General features: G+C 41.0%; 1 pseudogene; it reads right to left on the reverse strand.

Moving 5' to 3' along the window:
• Window positions 1-1,122: 1,122 nt before the first annotated feature.
• On the reverse strand, window positions 1,123-1,495 carry LOC101326744 (microtubule-associated protein 1 light chain 3 beta pseudogene; annotated as a pseudogene).
• Between the last annotated feature and the right edge of the window lie 15,671 nt (window positions 1,496-17,166).

Consider the following 17,166-nt stretch of genomic DNA (forward strand, 5'->3'; position numbering starts at 1 on the left):
GTGGACATTTGAAAGAAATGAAAGTAAATAGGTAAAGGTAAGTTTCTGCCACTGGTTTCACAATAAAAATAATTGTACTAGTGAAATATGACATAAAAGTGCTTAAGGATTTTAAGTTGATTCTAAATGAAATATAGATTAACGATTGGCATGCCTCGCCAAGATACCAACATTTATAATGGTTATAGTTTATTGAATATCTATTACATGCCAAGCATTATTAGGGACTTTGCATACATTTGCCTGTAAAGTTTATGGACATCATTAATTTTTAAGGTTAATTTTTGCCATTTTATAAATTGAAATTTTAAGCTCAGGGAGATGAAATAATTTGCTCACACAGCTAATAAGAGTAGGGACTAAGATGACTGATCTCAGATCCTTTTTTCCACAAGATTCTTACTCTTTTTCTCTTTCTGCCTCATTAGTGTGATTGTAGGTTTCATTAAGGTGGAAAAAATAACTGAAATAAAGGATGTAATAGGCACAGTTTAATCTAAACTGTTCTGAGTTCCATTTTGAGTTTTCCCTTTGATTGAGAACACCCACAGTTTAAGAGGAAAGCTGGAGTACTTCTAGAGTACAGGTAATCAGATGGAGAAGAGATTTGAATTTATTTTATATGAGGAACAGCCCAAAGAACTAAGAGTTTTTGACCTGGAAAGCAGAGCCCACAGTAGCTCAACATTGGGAGGACTGTTATTTGAAAAAGATGTTACATTTTTTTCTCTGTGACTCTACAGAGTAGAACTAGGACTAATAAATTAAAGAGTCATGAAGCCAGCCTGGCATAACATAAGTTAGAATTTTCCAACAGAGCTGTCAGCAAGTATACTGAAATCTCTGTGTGGTGGTGAGCTGACTGACATTGGAGGTATTCAAGTAGACGGTAGCTGATCACTTAGTTGGAAATCAGTGTAGAATCACTGGTAGTCTCAGCAGACTTTTAAAATTCCTTTCAATTCTTGGAGTCTTTAATGTTATAGAAACTGCAATATATTTAAGGGGTGGTTGTTAGCACACATTTCTTTTTTTTTTTTTTCAGTTGGTAACATCCCTTTTTTATTCCTTGGTAAGGGTTTAAAAAATTCGAGAACAGACACACTTTTTTTTTTTTTAGTCTTACACAGGAAATTTCCTTCCAAAAGTCTCCTGAGAGGTGTATACCATACACAGGAATCCATCTTCATCCTTCTCACTTTAATACACTTCACAAATCAGCGTGGACACACTCACCATGCTATGCCCATTCACTAACAGGAAGACTTGGTTAGCGTTGAGCTGTAAGCACCTTCTAATTATCTTGATGAGCTCACTCATGTTGACATGATCAGACACCAAGAACTTTGTTTTATCCAGGACCGGAAGCTGCTTCTCACCTTTGTATTGTTCTATTATTACTGGGATTTTGGTAGGATGCTGCTCTCAGGTTAAGTAGGCCATCTTCTACTCTTTGTTCGAAGGTTTGGTGCTGTTTGAAGGTTTTCTACGGCATGGCGGGGCAGGCTGGGCGGGGGCGGCGAGGTGGAGGGTCCCGGAGGCTCCAGGCGGTGGCCGCAACAGCCAGCACACATTTCTTAAAAGGTAATTTTATTGAATACTTTCATTATGAAACCAGATTCAAACAGAAACAAGCAACAGCACACCTACAAGTTAGAGCAGGCAAGTAGTCGTTGGTAAGGAGAGAACAAGATTTATGTACAATTCCATCCACTGTGTTAAACACTTGCCAAACAATAATTATTTACTTTTGGACAAAGATCCCTGGTGTGTATTTTCGACATTCTTTAAGGGAGCTGGCTTAAATGTTTTCATCTCCATCTCCAGCATGTCTTAAGTCTTGGCAAAGGAAGAAGCCAGGGGAACCTTTACTCTATAGAAGGTGAATGTTCTTGGCTGTGATGGGGGTAACTCTGCAGTTACATGGGGCTCATTCTTTCCATCTCATACATTGAAAAGACCTCCCAGGAAGAGCTGCCAAGACATCCGTGGGCCACGTGGCCTCCTCAAGCTACACTAGGATGCTTTGTGGACAGCGTGCTGGACCTTCATGCAGCACTTGCAAAAGATAAGGCATATTCTATCCTCCCCACCCTCATCCCTCCAAAAACTTCCTTTGCCAGTTTTCTTTACTGATCTGTACTTAATAATGAATAATGGCCGTCTGAGTAAAAGTGTCTTGAAAGTCCCTTTTTGTATTTTATAACCTTGATACTCAAAGTGTGGTCTGTGGACCAGCATCAACATCACCAGGAATTTGTTAGAAATGCAGGTTCTTGGGCCTCACGACAGACCTACTCAACCAGAATCCACATTTTAATAAAATTCCCAAGTGATTTATATACACATTAAAATTTGAGAAGCACTCTTTTAGACTACGTGCTCATGATCTTACACATTTTATAAGTGTGCTATATGGTTCAGTACTTTCTCACAGTGTTCCAATTTCACTTTGTACCTCTTAGTTTGAGGACAGTAAGATTTCTGGAACTATTGCCTAAACGTAAATCTTCAACTAATCCTTTACTCTCAATCCTCATAACCCAATTGCCCACCAATTATATAACTTTAAATCCTTCCTTCTTATTGCCCCTCCACCTGCTACAACAGACCTGGATAAGTCTCCATCATCTCCATCTGGACTGTAATTATATCCTCTTGCTAGATTTTTTCTGCTTTCATTTACTCTCCAAACTGTGGGCAAAGGTAATTTTTTATTGAAATGTATCCTTGCTCCAGGGCAATGTCCTAACTTATTAGTCTGCATTCAAACTCTTCTCTAATTGGTCTCCAGTAACCTTTTAACTTCTGCTATTGACACATTTCTATCAAACATGTTAATTCTAACTATAAGCTACTACTGGCCATTTCCATTTTCCTGAAAGCCCATCCTCACATTTCTTCCTAGACTCATCATGAAAATAAAGCCCTCTACAGTTTTCTGAGGAAGAATGAATAGCTTCTTCCTTTGGTAACATAACACAGTTTACACACCTGTGTCATGTTCCACTTTTATTCATTTTCTTATCTTCATACACTGTTAGATAATGATGCTTGTATGGCAGGGATAAGGGAGGCATTTAGTGTATGGCTTAAAAAAAACTAAGTTCTAGAGTGAAAAACTATGTCAAATTAATTCCCTCCTTACTACCATGTAACCCTAGGTCAATTACCCCTCTAAGCCTCAGTTTCCTTATCTATAATACGGGGTAATTACACCTATATAAACGGATTTTGTGAGGATTAAAATAAAATGTGAAGGTTTAGTTCATATGATGTTTAGTTCATAATAATAATTCAGTTTTGTTCTAGAAGGACACAGTATATTGGGTGGTAATCAAGGCAGGGGCGGTGACATACCATGGAAAATGATATGAATGCAAATTTTAGAATTAGAAGACAAGGGTGAGGCTTCACCATAGGGGAAATAAAAAGCCCAATAATTAGAACTAAGATGTAGGACTAGAGGATTCACAGTGACTGGTCTTGATGCTGAGTTCCCTGTACTGGAGCTTCTGTGGATTGACTCTAGTGGCCCCAAGAAGGTGGGCACAAGTGATGCAGTAGTAGAGAACAAATTGTGTCCCTATGAAGTGACCTGTAAGAAGTGTGAGGTCATGCTTTCCATTTTGTTTCTTCTGTCCTTCCTGATGACACCCAGCATTTTGTGGGTCTTGGCACGTGAGATTCTTCCTCCCTCCCTGCCTTCCTTCCTTCCTCTCTCCCTCCTTTCTCTCCCTCCCTCACTGTCTTTCTTCTTTCTTCTTTTCTGGTCTTCACTCTCCCAGCTGAAAATGTCAGAAAGATCTAGCAGAGTGAGTTTAGTGACAGTGAATATTTGCTCAATATACACTCAGTTAAAACCAACACACACAGATGGAGACAATTGTCTGTCATTATCAGCACTGACAGATTTGAACTAATATCCTAGAATGGAAAGTGACCTGCCACTTTCTATGAGTCATATACAGTGATTCTGATTGAAGAAGACAGTACTAAATTAGAGACATAGTCCATATAATAAAAAAAAAACAAATCTTGAATCTTAATTTCTAACATGTATCCTAAAAAAGGCTTCATTCTTGGAATACTGATTTATCATCCAACAAATTCTTATTCACTTTGAAGGGAAGTAGGAAGTGAGAAAGAGGTGCCTTTCCTAGACTGTAGCCTGGGTACCTAGGGCTCAGACAGACTTCAGGATTTTAGGGTGGGAGAGCACAGTTCTGTAGACTTAGACTTCTGATCTATTTGGAGCCCAGTCACAGACGGAGCCCAGTAGCAGGGTAGTCATAGCCATGTACCAGGGTGTTTTCATAGGTGTGCTGCACAGTTTAATTAATACACATTAATTTTTGCTACAACAGAGCATATATCCTGTTTTATGAAGTCGAGGAATATGGTATAGGATTGAGTACAATCTGTTGCAAGAAGAAAGAGACAGAGTGTGAGGCCAAGCTGATGCCAGAAGAGTGGCGTTGACTGGATCACATGAGAACTTGGCCTCGTGAGTATGAGATGAACACAGTTATGGCAGTGAACAATTTTAATTGTACAGGAACATGGTGCTGATAGGCAGATGACAACATGGATAAATTATGTGATATCTGTGGACGTTTTTATGCTACAGAAGTCACTGGGTTGTAATTTTTTGGTTTACAGGTCTAATATCTTGAGTCTTTGTTTCATTCAAGTTTGACCTACAGTTCTAGAATTTAAGTGTGCTGAAAAAACAAAACAAACAAACACTGCAACAGTGCTGTTACTGCTTTCTATTCTTTTCTCAAATTTATAAAAAGTATGGGGAAAAGTTTAATTTTTACTGCATAGCTACTACGTGCCATGTTGTTATCAGGTATTTTACCCATCTTGTTTCATTAAATTCTCAAAATCATTAAGGTAGAGATTAACAATTCCATTTCATAGATAAGGAAGCCAAAGTTTCAAGGAGTTGAATAAGATATTTAAGATCACAAAGCAAGTTCTAAGATAAGTTTTAAATGCAGGTCACTTGGAATACACACACACACACATACACACACACATATATGTATATTTTTTTCTATTTGTTTTTATGGCTCTTAGATTACAGGACCCACAATCTCAAGATACACTGAGACAGACACAGGCCTGGACTCTGTTACTGTCCTCACTACCAACTCTGTGATATTAAACAAATATGCTTAACCCTTCAGGGACTCAGTTTTCTAATCTGTAAAATTAGAGGACTTGGACCATTTGCTTTATGTAACCCTTTCATGCACTAATCTCTGTGTCCACACAAAGTTTATGTATAAGAACTTCCACTTAAAATTCTACTTGGGGACAAAAAAATTAGAATAGCTAGAGACTTAAATAGAACTAAGGAAAAACTTCAGGGAGCAGAGTTCATGGCTTAATTGGCTTTGAACTAGCCAGTCTAGTTGGAGTATCATGGGCTTCATGGTGGATGAGCAGAAATGGGGAAAGTTCAATTAGGAGTAACTACTGCTGAGGCAGTGTTGGATTGCGGTAGAGTAGAAAGAGCATGGAATAACAGATACCTGAATTTGAATCCTGATTTGATCAATTACTAGTTATATAACCTGAGCATAATTCTGACTCTTAGTTTCCTGCTCTGTACGTTGGGAGTGATTGTGGAGCTCTTGTGAGAATGGAATGAGGTCCTGGGAATGAACCACCTAGCACATGACATAGAACATGGTTGGTACTCCATGAGTGCCAGCTTCCTCCTTTCTCTCCTATATGTGTGACACTGGCACAAACTCTGCACGAGAAAAATCTGAGCTATGTCAGCATAAAATTCCCCAGGCAATATCTCTGGACCATCAAACAATTCTAGGGAGATCAGAATTGTGGAAAAACGTCTAGACTGACTCCGTCACCACCTCCTGTTCCAGAAGCACCACACCATTCATTTCCCTGATCTTTCTATTTTCTAACAGTCTCTGAGTAATCCCTTTTGCATTTTTTGAGGAAAGTTTGATGTGTGAGGAATGGAGGCCTGGCCACACACCATGGATGTTTCATTTCCCTTCTCCCTCCTTCTCCCACCCTCTTCTCTTGAAGAAGCCTTAATCAGAGCTGTTGCCAGGTGATGAGGTCTCCACATTCTTTCCAGCAGCTGCTATTTATGTACGGTGTCTGGTGGTGTTTTAATGCCTGGTTCAATATTTACCTGTGAGGGCTTTACTTAACTCTCCTTAGTCACAGAATTGAGCTGTCCAGATAATACTATCTTGGGGATTGCTATGAAGTATCCCCAAAACTGACCACTCAGTATTCACTCATCTTTCCAGAAACGTTCTTCCAGGTAGCATAGCAGGCTCTGAAATGAAGTCTGCCGCCATTTTTCCCTGGACTCTTTGAGCTGTGAACAGTAGGAACATGGTGAATTGATTAAAAGAAGCACATCACAAGTGTGTGGGTAACTGAAAGTTAGAAACAAAGGGATAGAGTGTTTTATTTGCCTCACTATACACTCTTATGAGTCAAGAGAAGAAGTAAAACAAAACTCTTGACTCAAACTCTTCAGCTGCAATGCCCACTTGAAAAGTCATATTGGTGCAGAACCCTGCAGTAAATATGGTGTTTTCAGATCTGTTACTTCATACCAGTAGCTCCATGTGTCAGCACATGGCTGGTGTTATTATCCCCATTTATAGATGGAAATGCAGGCCTAGAGCAGTTGGGTAACTTGTCAAACCATTTCAAATGCTTTGCAGAATGAAATGGGAAGAAATTAGGCAAAATAATACATATGTAGAAAGAGACACATACGATCACTTAACAACCAGATTTACGATAGGACTGTTACCATCAACCCATTCTATGGATGAGAAAACATGGCTAACAATTCTGTCTTAATTTGCCCAATTATATCAAATACTTTTCAGGATGATGGAGAGGATGCATTTGTACAGTGTTAAAATAAAATGACTGTGGTAAGAAGTATGTCATGGGGTTGGGGGCACGGACACGGGTTCGGATAAGCCTGTCTTTGAATCCTTGTTCCCCTATGGAAGTAACTTAACTCTTCTGGTTTTGACCCTAGTTGCTCATCACTCTGTAGTTCAGTTTCCTAATTTTTAAAATGGGCATGAATAATTTCTAATTAGCACTGTTTTAAGAATCGAAGTCAATATGTCTGGGAGAGACTCAAGGCTGGCTCCCACAATGGAGATTCGTTCTCAGTGTTTGCGATTCCGGAAAGGTGCTCACACCATTTCGGTTTGTCTCTATTTTTGACTGAGCCTCCGGGAATTGAGGAGAGAGAGGAACTGGCTTGAAGCAAACCACCACTGCATGCACAGAATCCTGGCTTGCTGGCCAGGTCTGTGTCCTCTGTAATTACAATGACATCTCAATATGTTTTCATGTCTCAGGTAGTCTTGCTTGTATCACATTTGCATTTGAAAGTTACAGCTCCGGAACCATAAATGCTGAAAGGTCTCCAGGTAACTTGATGCCAAGAGCTCGCCTTCAAAATGCTGTCAGGAAGATTCACTTTTTACAACACTTTTTATAGGAATTCCTGTGGAGGAGAATACTCAGGAGAAGAATTTGGCCTCCCAGGTTTGAAGCACATCTGGTTGTTTGAGTTGTGAAAAGTAGTCCATAACAATGGAGAAAATGAGGTAAATGTGAAATTCGAGCCGGACCAAGTCAGGAGAAACGCAAATTGCAGACAGCTTTGTTTATCTTTCAAAACATCCTGCTGGTTCATAAATTAGATTGGGATTCCTTAAATTAATCAAAATGAAAAACCAGTGGTGTCCCAATGGAGCTATGTTGATATAGTTAATTCTCTTTATTCAGAGGATACTTACCAAATTGTGGATTTTCTGGGACTCTTGCTTTTCCCTCTGACATCCAATTGTTTACGTTTTGGTTTGTTCTCTTTCTGCCTAACCCTATATTCCATAATGTGTGGGTAGAGAAGGCGGAAGGGACCCAGGAAATGAACTATTAGTATAATCCAATAGCTTAGTCTCAGCATTAGGTATGCACTTATGAGCTATTTACTAGATGAAGGAAATCTGCTACTTATGAGCAGTCTGAATTAATTAGGTTCTGGGGTTACCATGAAGTTTGTTAATCCATTTTATTCTCACTCCCTATGTAGGTAACTGATTGAGCCATCGGAAGTCATAATGAGAGGTTTTTCTTTGGGCTGTTTGTATTTTCATGATAGCCCATGGGTTAGAGAAAATAGTCAGATTTGGAATTTTGTGAAAATTAAATTGTAACCAAACCAGTAGAGACATCCAATTATCCTAGTCAGAAGAAGCTTCTGGTTGCTCTGAACTCTTAAATAACAGTGCATATCTGTGTGTCTCCCTTTGGCAATTGCCATATGCCTTGCATTACACTGCTTTGGATACAGTCCATCTCCCCCACTAGACTGCAGTGCAGGCACCCTGAAGGCATCTCTGTACTCGTCTTTGTTGTAATCAGAGCAGTCCAGTAAGACTATCATGTTAGCCACATTGGTAACTTACCATTTTCTAGTGGCCACATTAATTAAAATAAAAACAGAAAAACAGATGAAGTTAACTTTAATAATATATTTACTTAAGTCAATACATCCAAATTATCATCATTGTAATATGTAGGTGATATAAGAAACCATTAGGGGTGTCTCACACCCTTAAAAATTCAGTCTTGGATATCTCATATGTATTTTACACTTGTGGTACATTTCAATTCAGGCAAATCAGATTTTAAGTGCTCAGTAGTTACATGTGGCTTACTGGCTTTCATACTGGACAGGCCAAATCTAGACCACTTCACTGTGGGAGGTTATATAGTGCTCTGCTAGCAGACCCTGGATCGTGTGGGTTCAAATCCCAGCTCTACTGATTCTCTAAGCCTCAACTTCCTTTTCACAAGTAATAGCAATAATGAGACTACTTGGCACATGGTCTGTATTCAGAAGGCATTTGTTCAATGAATCAAAGTATTTTTCATAGAGGATTGCTTGAGGGTTGAATGAGACAGGGTAAAGCCCTTAGCACAGGGTATGGCACCTGAAATCTCTTCGATAAAAATTAGCAATTACGGTTACTAAGGTAGTGTCTAGACACTAAAATCGGTTCAGTAGATATATCCCCCCCTCATATCTGTTAGTCAAACTTTTAGCCATTCTTTATACAAGTCTCACAGAGGATCCCGGTGAAGCATTCATCCCTTCCGACCAAAGCCATAGGAATCATTTCTTCTGCTGTTCCCTCACAAAACTGGGTTCATCCTTTTAAAGTTCCTTATCGCATTATAACTTAAGGATTGTTCTGTTTTCATTGTCCTGCAGATTGTAAGCTCCCACATGCAGGGGCATGGTCTGTTTATCTAGGGATCCCCTGTGATGCGCCACACATTAACTGGCACATAGTAAGTGCTTAGTGCATTTTTAATATACAATAAGTAAATAAACCCATTTCTTTGTATACAGCATGAGAGGCTGAGCTCTTTTCCAGAAGGAAGCTTGATGGATTGCTCTTCTGGTCTGAACTGTTCTCAGAAATAAATAAATATGCTGTCAGCCTTGAGTTTCCTCTCAAACACTTACTGAGCTGATAGAGATTTCTTGAGACATTAAACCTCATAACTGGTTTTAATACGACAGTTATGGACCCGAGGAGAGGATAAAGTGTCCATGATTGCTAGGCGATGGAAACTTTGTAAAAAGCCACTGAAACTAATATAGCCGACACGTTTAAACTGAAGATAATATGTTCCTTTTTCATTGTGGGTCACAGCTGTGTAGGGCACTAGCTAGTTCATGAAGGGTGTATAGTTACCCAGGATTTAAACTTACATAAACTCCAAATCTGCAGCTGCCAATCACAGAACATTCCCTGTATTGCCCAGAGCGGAGCTGTCAGCAAGGACTCCTTTTGCTCCTAGGGTTTGGCCCTTAGGGTCACATCTGTATTGGCCCCAAGAAGCTTCTCTTTCTGGGGCTAATGTTATTCCTTTACTTCCATCAGATAATGTGGTGGTGGGGCTGAAGTCCTAATTGCTGGTGTTAGTTCAACCAGTTTTATGTAGGGTAAGCTTGTGTGGAAGATATTAACGTTTGCTTGTTCTTGCTGTTAAACCTGCTCTTGACTTTCATTCCCATTTTCCCTGTCCTCCTGTACAGTTAAAGTGAAGGTAAATAGTGCAATCAACAAGTGTTTACTTATTCCACTGATATTGGTGTTACTGTGTTAGGCACTGGGGCACAGACATGAATAAGAAGTGGCCTGTTCTCTCCTATGTGACAGGAGCGATGGACAAACCTACAATTGCAAGAGGGTACTGTAAGGGCAGTGGCAGACGTTTCTACAGATCAGTATGGAAGTATAGAGTAAGGACAATTAAGAGTTGCTGTGCATTAGATAAAAGTTAAAACAGAAAAATCATTGGGCTCTGTCTCTTCTTGACCAGGTGACCATAAGTAAGGTGTGATTGCACAGCATTCTGAATGCTTCCTTTCATAACATCCTCACAAGCGTAGCCGTAAGGTACATGAAAGTAGAGCCCATGTCCGTCTGGCTTACTGCTCCTACTCTTGACATCACTTGACATATGTCAGACACTCAAAAACTATTAGCCCAAGTGAAGAAACCAAGGAAAATAGAGATTTGATTAGATAAAAATTAAAATAAATAAGAAAACCTTTGTGCCATTACAAATCACTGTAGAAAAAAAATGATTTCAAAATGGTAAAGACCTTTCTACTTTTTTTCCTCTACTCGTAAATCACCCCCAAAACAAGAACTAAAGGCAAAACACAAACACCATCTGCAATGAAACTCTCTGACAAATGAAAGAATGGTAAGTTAATGGCACAGAGCAAAATGAAAGTTAAATGCATCCAGACTATGGCATCAATGAGAGACATTCTGATTTAACCCATTAACTTCAATAAGGCCCTGGAACTGGAAGCACCAAGCATAAGTTATGGAAAAAGTGAGTGAGTGAGTATGTGTGTGTGTGTGTGTGTGTGTGTGTGTGTGTAGTGGGGGAGGGTTAAGGAGGAACTTGCTGGAAACAGAGGATTTGCTTGAAGCCTTTTTAAGGAGCAATTAGATCCCTAGATGCTGACTGTCTACCCAGAATAAGCTAGCGACTCTGGTAGAATGGAACCAGAGAGGCTAGAGGGAATGGCAGGTATGGAGAAATGGGGAGCTGAGCAGATGTGATATAATGGTGACTCAAATATCATGAATGACATTGCCACTGATGACATGGCTTTGTGAAAAGAACAATTCTTGATAAAGTTCCAAATAAAGTGATGTATAATGTCCAGAGAAAATACCAGAAAGCCACGCAGGAGGCAAGGAAACTCTTACTGTGTGGGTTGTCCATGCATTGTGAAACATTCAGTAGCCCTGTACTGCTCACTAGATAGAGGAGAATGCCACTTGTGATGACAGCAAAAACACCCTGGAGAAATTTACAGAAGGACGGCTTCATTGCTTTACAGCCCCATTGAGAAACACTGGCTGAAAGCCATTTTGAAAGTTTTGCCATTGACTAGGGACTGATACAGAAAGCCACTGGAAGATTTTCATCAGGAAAATAATATGATATGACTCATGTCTTAAAAAGAAAACTGTGCTGACAATAGGCTATAGAAAGGAAGGACAGAAACAGAAGTTTTGTTAGGAGGGTCTGTAATCAGCCAGGGCCTCTCAGGGTGTCGGTGAGAAGTAGCTGGATTCTGGATATATTTTTTATGTAGCAGGATTTTCTGATGAATTGCCTGTGAAAATGATAAAAAGGGATGAGTCGAGAATAACGAAATTAGGCATTAGGCTTTCTGAGGTGGTCTTAGAACACATTGTCCATGATTCTTTTGTCCTGCTTTGTTGTCATGGAGGTTAATCATAAATTGTCAGGTTTTGCAAAGATATACCATTTGTTTGTCACTCGTCTGCTAAGTTATAATTCCTTCACTTTTGCCATTCATTTGTCACCCAGAGCCATCCATGGAGACCAGAGTTTTGACTAGAATATTAAAATGAGTACTCATCTAGAGTTCCTTTAATGAAGGTATAGGCATGGTCCGAAACTGCAAATCTCATTAACCTGAACATCATAATGTCACTGTACTACCTGATCATCTTACCCCTGCACATCTAGGAAACTGGAGAAGGAGGTGAAATGAGGGTTCTAGCCGCCAGGGGAATAGGGTCAAAGCAACACAAAAACCTCTGCTTTTCTTGAACAGTATCCTTCAAGCCTAGAGGCTAATCACTAAAAACAGGAGTCAAATTGGGATTGACATATACACACCACTATATAAAAAGTAGATAACTATTTATAACTATCTATTATAAATAGATAAGGACCTACTGTACAGCACAGGGAACTGTACTTAATACTCTGCAATGACCCATATGGGAAAAGAATCTAAAAAAGAATGGATATATGTATATGTATAACTGATTCATTTTGCTGTACAGCAGAAACTAGCACAACATTGTAAATCAACTACACTCCAATAAAAATTTAAAAATAAAAAAAAGAATATAACTATTGTAGGGTAGTTAATGTTCTAAAACTCTTACATCTTACAGCAGTAGGGAATCAATGTCCTAGTGGCTGGATGAAAGAATCAGGGAGTGAATCTAAAATGACCTTCAGTGGGTAATAAACTTCCTTTAAATCACATGTCTATAAAATTCATGCAAATTTTGAATTCTACTCCATATTATTTCTGTACTTTCTTACAAACAAAAAGTAATGTTATAAATTATTTGCTATAAAGTAAAATTGATGTATTATTTTTGTTTTGTGGCTTCCTGTACCCTCATGTATGCTGCAAGGGTAACCAAAGGGCATTTGTATTAGATTGGATCAAAAAGGTGATACAGACAAGCAGAGGAACTGAGGAAAGTCCAATGAAGGCATTATTTTGTTTTATTTTATTTTATTTTATTTTTTGCGGTACGCGGGCCTCTCACTGTTGTGGCCTCTCCCGTTGCGGAGCACAGGCTCCGGATGCGCAGGCTCAGCGGCCATGGCTCACGGGCCCAGCCGCTCCGCGGCATGTGGGATCTTCCCGGACCGGGGCACGAACCCGTGTCCCCTGCATCGGCAGGCAGACTCTCAACCACTGCGCCACCAGGGAAGCCTTGAAGGCATTATTTTAAATAGGGCAGGCAGAGTTCAGGAAAACCAGCATAGAATAGTGAGGTACTGCAGTGCGTTGAATGGTAACCTCTCCAAAATATATGTCCACATCCCAATCTCTGGAACTGTGAATATCGCCTCATATATCAGGAGTGACAATAACCTTATAAGGTAACAGATGTGATTATCTTAAGGATATTGAGATGAGGAGATTATCTGGGATTATTCAGTTGGGACCTAAATGCCTTCTCAAGTGTCCTTGTAAGAAAGAGACAACACAGAAGGGATATAACAGAAGAGGAGGAGGCAATGTGAAGATGGAGGTGGAGATCGGAGTGATGAGGCCATGAGCCAAGGAATGTGGACAGCCACCAAAAACTCAAAAAGGCAAGGACTGGATTTTCCCCTAGAGCCTCTGGAGTATAACTCTGCTGGCACCGTGATTTCAGACTCTGACCTTTGAAACTGAGAGAATAAATGTCTGTTTTGTTTTTTTTTTTCTTTTTGCGGTATGCGGGCCTCTCACTGTTGTGGCCTCTCCCGTCGCGGAGCACAGGATCCGGACGCGCAGGCTCAGCGGCCATGGCTCACGGGCCCAGCCGCTCCGTGGCACGTGGAATCTTCCCGGACCGGGGCACGAACCCGTGTCCCCTGCATCGGCAGGCGGACTCTCAATCACTGCGCCACCAGGGAAGCCCCAATGTCTGTTGTTTTAAGCCACCTGATTTTGTGCTAATATTGGGGCAGCCACAAGAAAGTAATGCAGGCACCTTTGTGCCAGCAATCCTGTGGAGCCATTTGCATCCCTGGGTCAGCAGTGTCAGGGGAGGGAGTGGCTGCCAGCACTTGGAGAGGGCTGCAGCTGCAGCTCCAGCTGGAGCCAGAGGAGAGAGCCACTAGGCAAGCGCTGAGGCATCAGGCAGAGGAATGGTCTGACAGGAAGGAAGCCAGGGATGTAATACCCTGGCCTCTGCCTCCCTTCATTTTCTGATCCATTTTCCATGATGGCCGTTGAATCCAGTTGGAAGCTGGGCATCAGAAGAGACTGGCTGATACAATCCGTAGAAATCAGCTTCCCTGGAGAGAGAAGAGTGGAGCAGGATAGTCGAGGGGGAAGAGAGAATATCCAGCATCATATTTGTACCTCAGTTCGGTCACTTCAGGACGGTGAAGATGTTATTGGCTTACGAATCAGGATGCTTGAATTCTAGTGTTTCTGTCACGAGCTGTCTGTGTACTTAGTTATCTCTGGGTTCCATTTTCTGATCTATTAAAAAATGACTTTTTTTTTTTAACACTTTGGAAGTTGGAGATGTCTCAGAAGTCATTAGCCACACTGAGGCTTAAGAAGGAGAAAGAGACTTGACATAGGGCACGTGACTCTTCAGGTCAAAGCAGGGCCCCCATGTCACGCGTGGGAGTGCTTCCCATGCTTTTCTAGACTTTGTGGAAGAATCTATGGCCACACACTGAGGGAAGCAAGAAGTGCTACACAAATAGAAGGTGAGTGACAGAACATTCCCTGTTGGAGTGCGGGCTTTAATTTTCTGGGAGATACTGTGGGATGTTGTTTCTGTTCCTTGCACTTACAATTCCCTGTTCTCCCTTCCCCATCCTCTACCCCATCCTACCTCAGGCCTCTGAGAATCAATCAAACATCTGTTCCTTAGGGATGCCTTTCCAGACCAACCAAAGTAAACCTGTTCTTAAAATAATCTGGGCCACCTATGTGCTTTGTACATTTCTCTGTTATTTCACTCATTGCACTGTATTTCAGTGATTACACTGCATGTTTGACTCTGCCCTTTGACAGAAATCCCCTCAAGAGCAAGGAAAGTGTTGTGTTTCTCCTTATCTTCAATTCCTAGCACAGTGCCTGGCACCTAGTGGATCTTTAATATTACTTATTTAATGAATATATGGGGTTGCAAAGAAATGCATGAAATTGTGTAAGAGGATGACTTCACCAGAATCTAGATGTACCCAAATTTTGTACTATGTGCCTAGATTCACTCTAGGATTCAAAAATAGTTCAGTCAAAACTTGTTCATTCAGAAATTTTTTAAAACAGAGGGAATTTCCTGGTGGTCCCGTGGTTAGGACTCCGCACTTTCACTGCTGGGGCCCATGTTCGATCCCTGGTTGGCGAACTAAGATCCTTCAAGTGGCACGGTGTGGCCAAAGAAATAAAAAATTAAAAGAAAACACATTAATTCTGGCTGGCTCCTTGACTGGCTGGCTCCTCGACTGTCCTAATGTTTTCCATCCACCTGAGTGATCCCGTAGCTTCTTGGACAAACATCAATCTAGAATATACCATGGTGTAAAAATGATCTCTTGTGTGTGTCCCCCACTATATTGGGAGTCCCTGAGGATGTCAACTATGTCTTGTTATATTCCTAGCACATATCACAATGTCTGCCACAGAAGAATCAATTAAAGTTTATTAAAATTAACTGAAGGTCTACCTAATTGACTTTAATTTTATTATTGCTTTGGCAATTGCCACAGTATGTAAGCAGTGGATGGATAGATTTTCACCAATTTCTGGATGGTATGTGTGGAAATGTATGATGTAAATTAAAAAAAAGTATGTGGCATATGCAAGATTTATTTTTGCAGGAGTCCCAGGGAGCAAACTCAAAGAGCCATTATCTGGAGTGGCTGAAACTGAGTAACAGTGAAGAGCCCATGGGACTTTGGACGCAGAGAGACATGGCATATGTATGAGAAAACATGCAGTGCTTTCAAACAGAGCCCCAGAGCAAAAGTCACTGGGGTAGGTGCTTTAAATAGTCAGCATTGATTTGTGTCCAGGCTGCTTCTCAGTTGGGCATTCCTGTGTTGCCTGCTCTGGGATGAGTAACAGCAAGGATTTTTAACTACAGGTAATGATTCTCTCCAGCGACAGGAGACAGCCAGCTAATCTTCATGATGCCAACTGCTTTACAAGTACATTCTTGTATATTAGTCCATTTGCTCCTCCCAATAACTCTGTGAGGAAGTTATTGTATCCTCAATTTATACGAGGAAGCTAGGGCTCAGAAAGCTTAAGCGACTTGCCCGAGCCCACAGGACTAATAGATCATCAGCTGGGATGCACACCACCATCACCTGATGACAAAGATGAAGATTGTTTCACTAAATCACACTCCCTTCCCTGATAAAAGTTGCTAAAGAGGGCTTCCCTAGTGGCTCAGTGGTTGAGAGTCCGCCTGCCGATGCAGGGGACACAGGTTCGTGCCCCGGTCCCGGAAGATCCCACATGCCGCGGAGTGGCTGGGCCCGTGAGCCATGGCCGCTGAGCCTGCGGGTCCAGAGCCTGTACTCCGCAACGGGAGAGGCCACATCAGTGAGAGGCCCGCGTACCGCCAAAAAAAAAAAAGGTGCTAAATAACGTCAGTCTTCCGATGGATTCTGTGCTCTGATGGATCCCAGTCTTTCTCTCTCCATTGATGGATTCACATGTTAATGAGGGAGAAGCGTTGAGTAACTCAGGGCTTAATCTCCTGCCTGACTGCTCCGAGGTTTCTGATGGAGCTCTCTGTCTCTTAGCAAGTTTTTAATTTAGTCCTATGATGGAGACTAATGACACAGTTAGAAATTCAGGTAGAACCTCAAAGAGAAGCTTTTCTGAATGTGTCTGAGCCCTTAAAAAGTTTTTCCCTGTCCGTATCTGTTTTAGACAATGAACAGGAACTAGATAAGCCCAGGAGAGGGTTAGATGCTTAACGGCGGGTGATGGAAATAAGAGGACCTACTGCACTCTGTCAGGAAATGTGCCTTCTACCCTCAGCTCCTGCCAGGGTTGGGTATTTATCAATTGCCTCCTGGTTCTGATCTCTCTGACAAGGCAACTGTCATTCAATCTCATCTGCCACCGATTTCATTCCTCCTGCCAAGTACATCTTGAGTGACATTGAATGACTCCAAATGGTAATTTTCCATTGATGCGTTTGGCAATGTGGTAGAAGGAGGAATGAGATGGTGGGCAAAGGTGATCAGCAAGTAGAATCTGAGAAGACTAGGAAGAAATCTGCT

The sequence above is a fragment of the Tursiops truncatus genome, chromosome 8, assembly GCF_011762595.2.
Source record: "Tursiops truncatus isolate mTurTru1 chromosome 8, mTurTru1.mat.Y, whole genome shotgun sequence".
NCBI classification, from domain to species: domain Eukaryota; kingdom Metazoa; phylum Chordata; class Mammalia; order Artiodactyla; family Delphinidae; genus Tursiops; species Tursiops truncatus.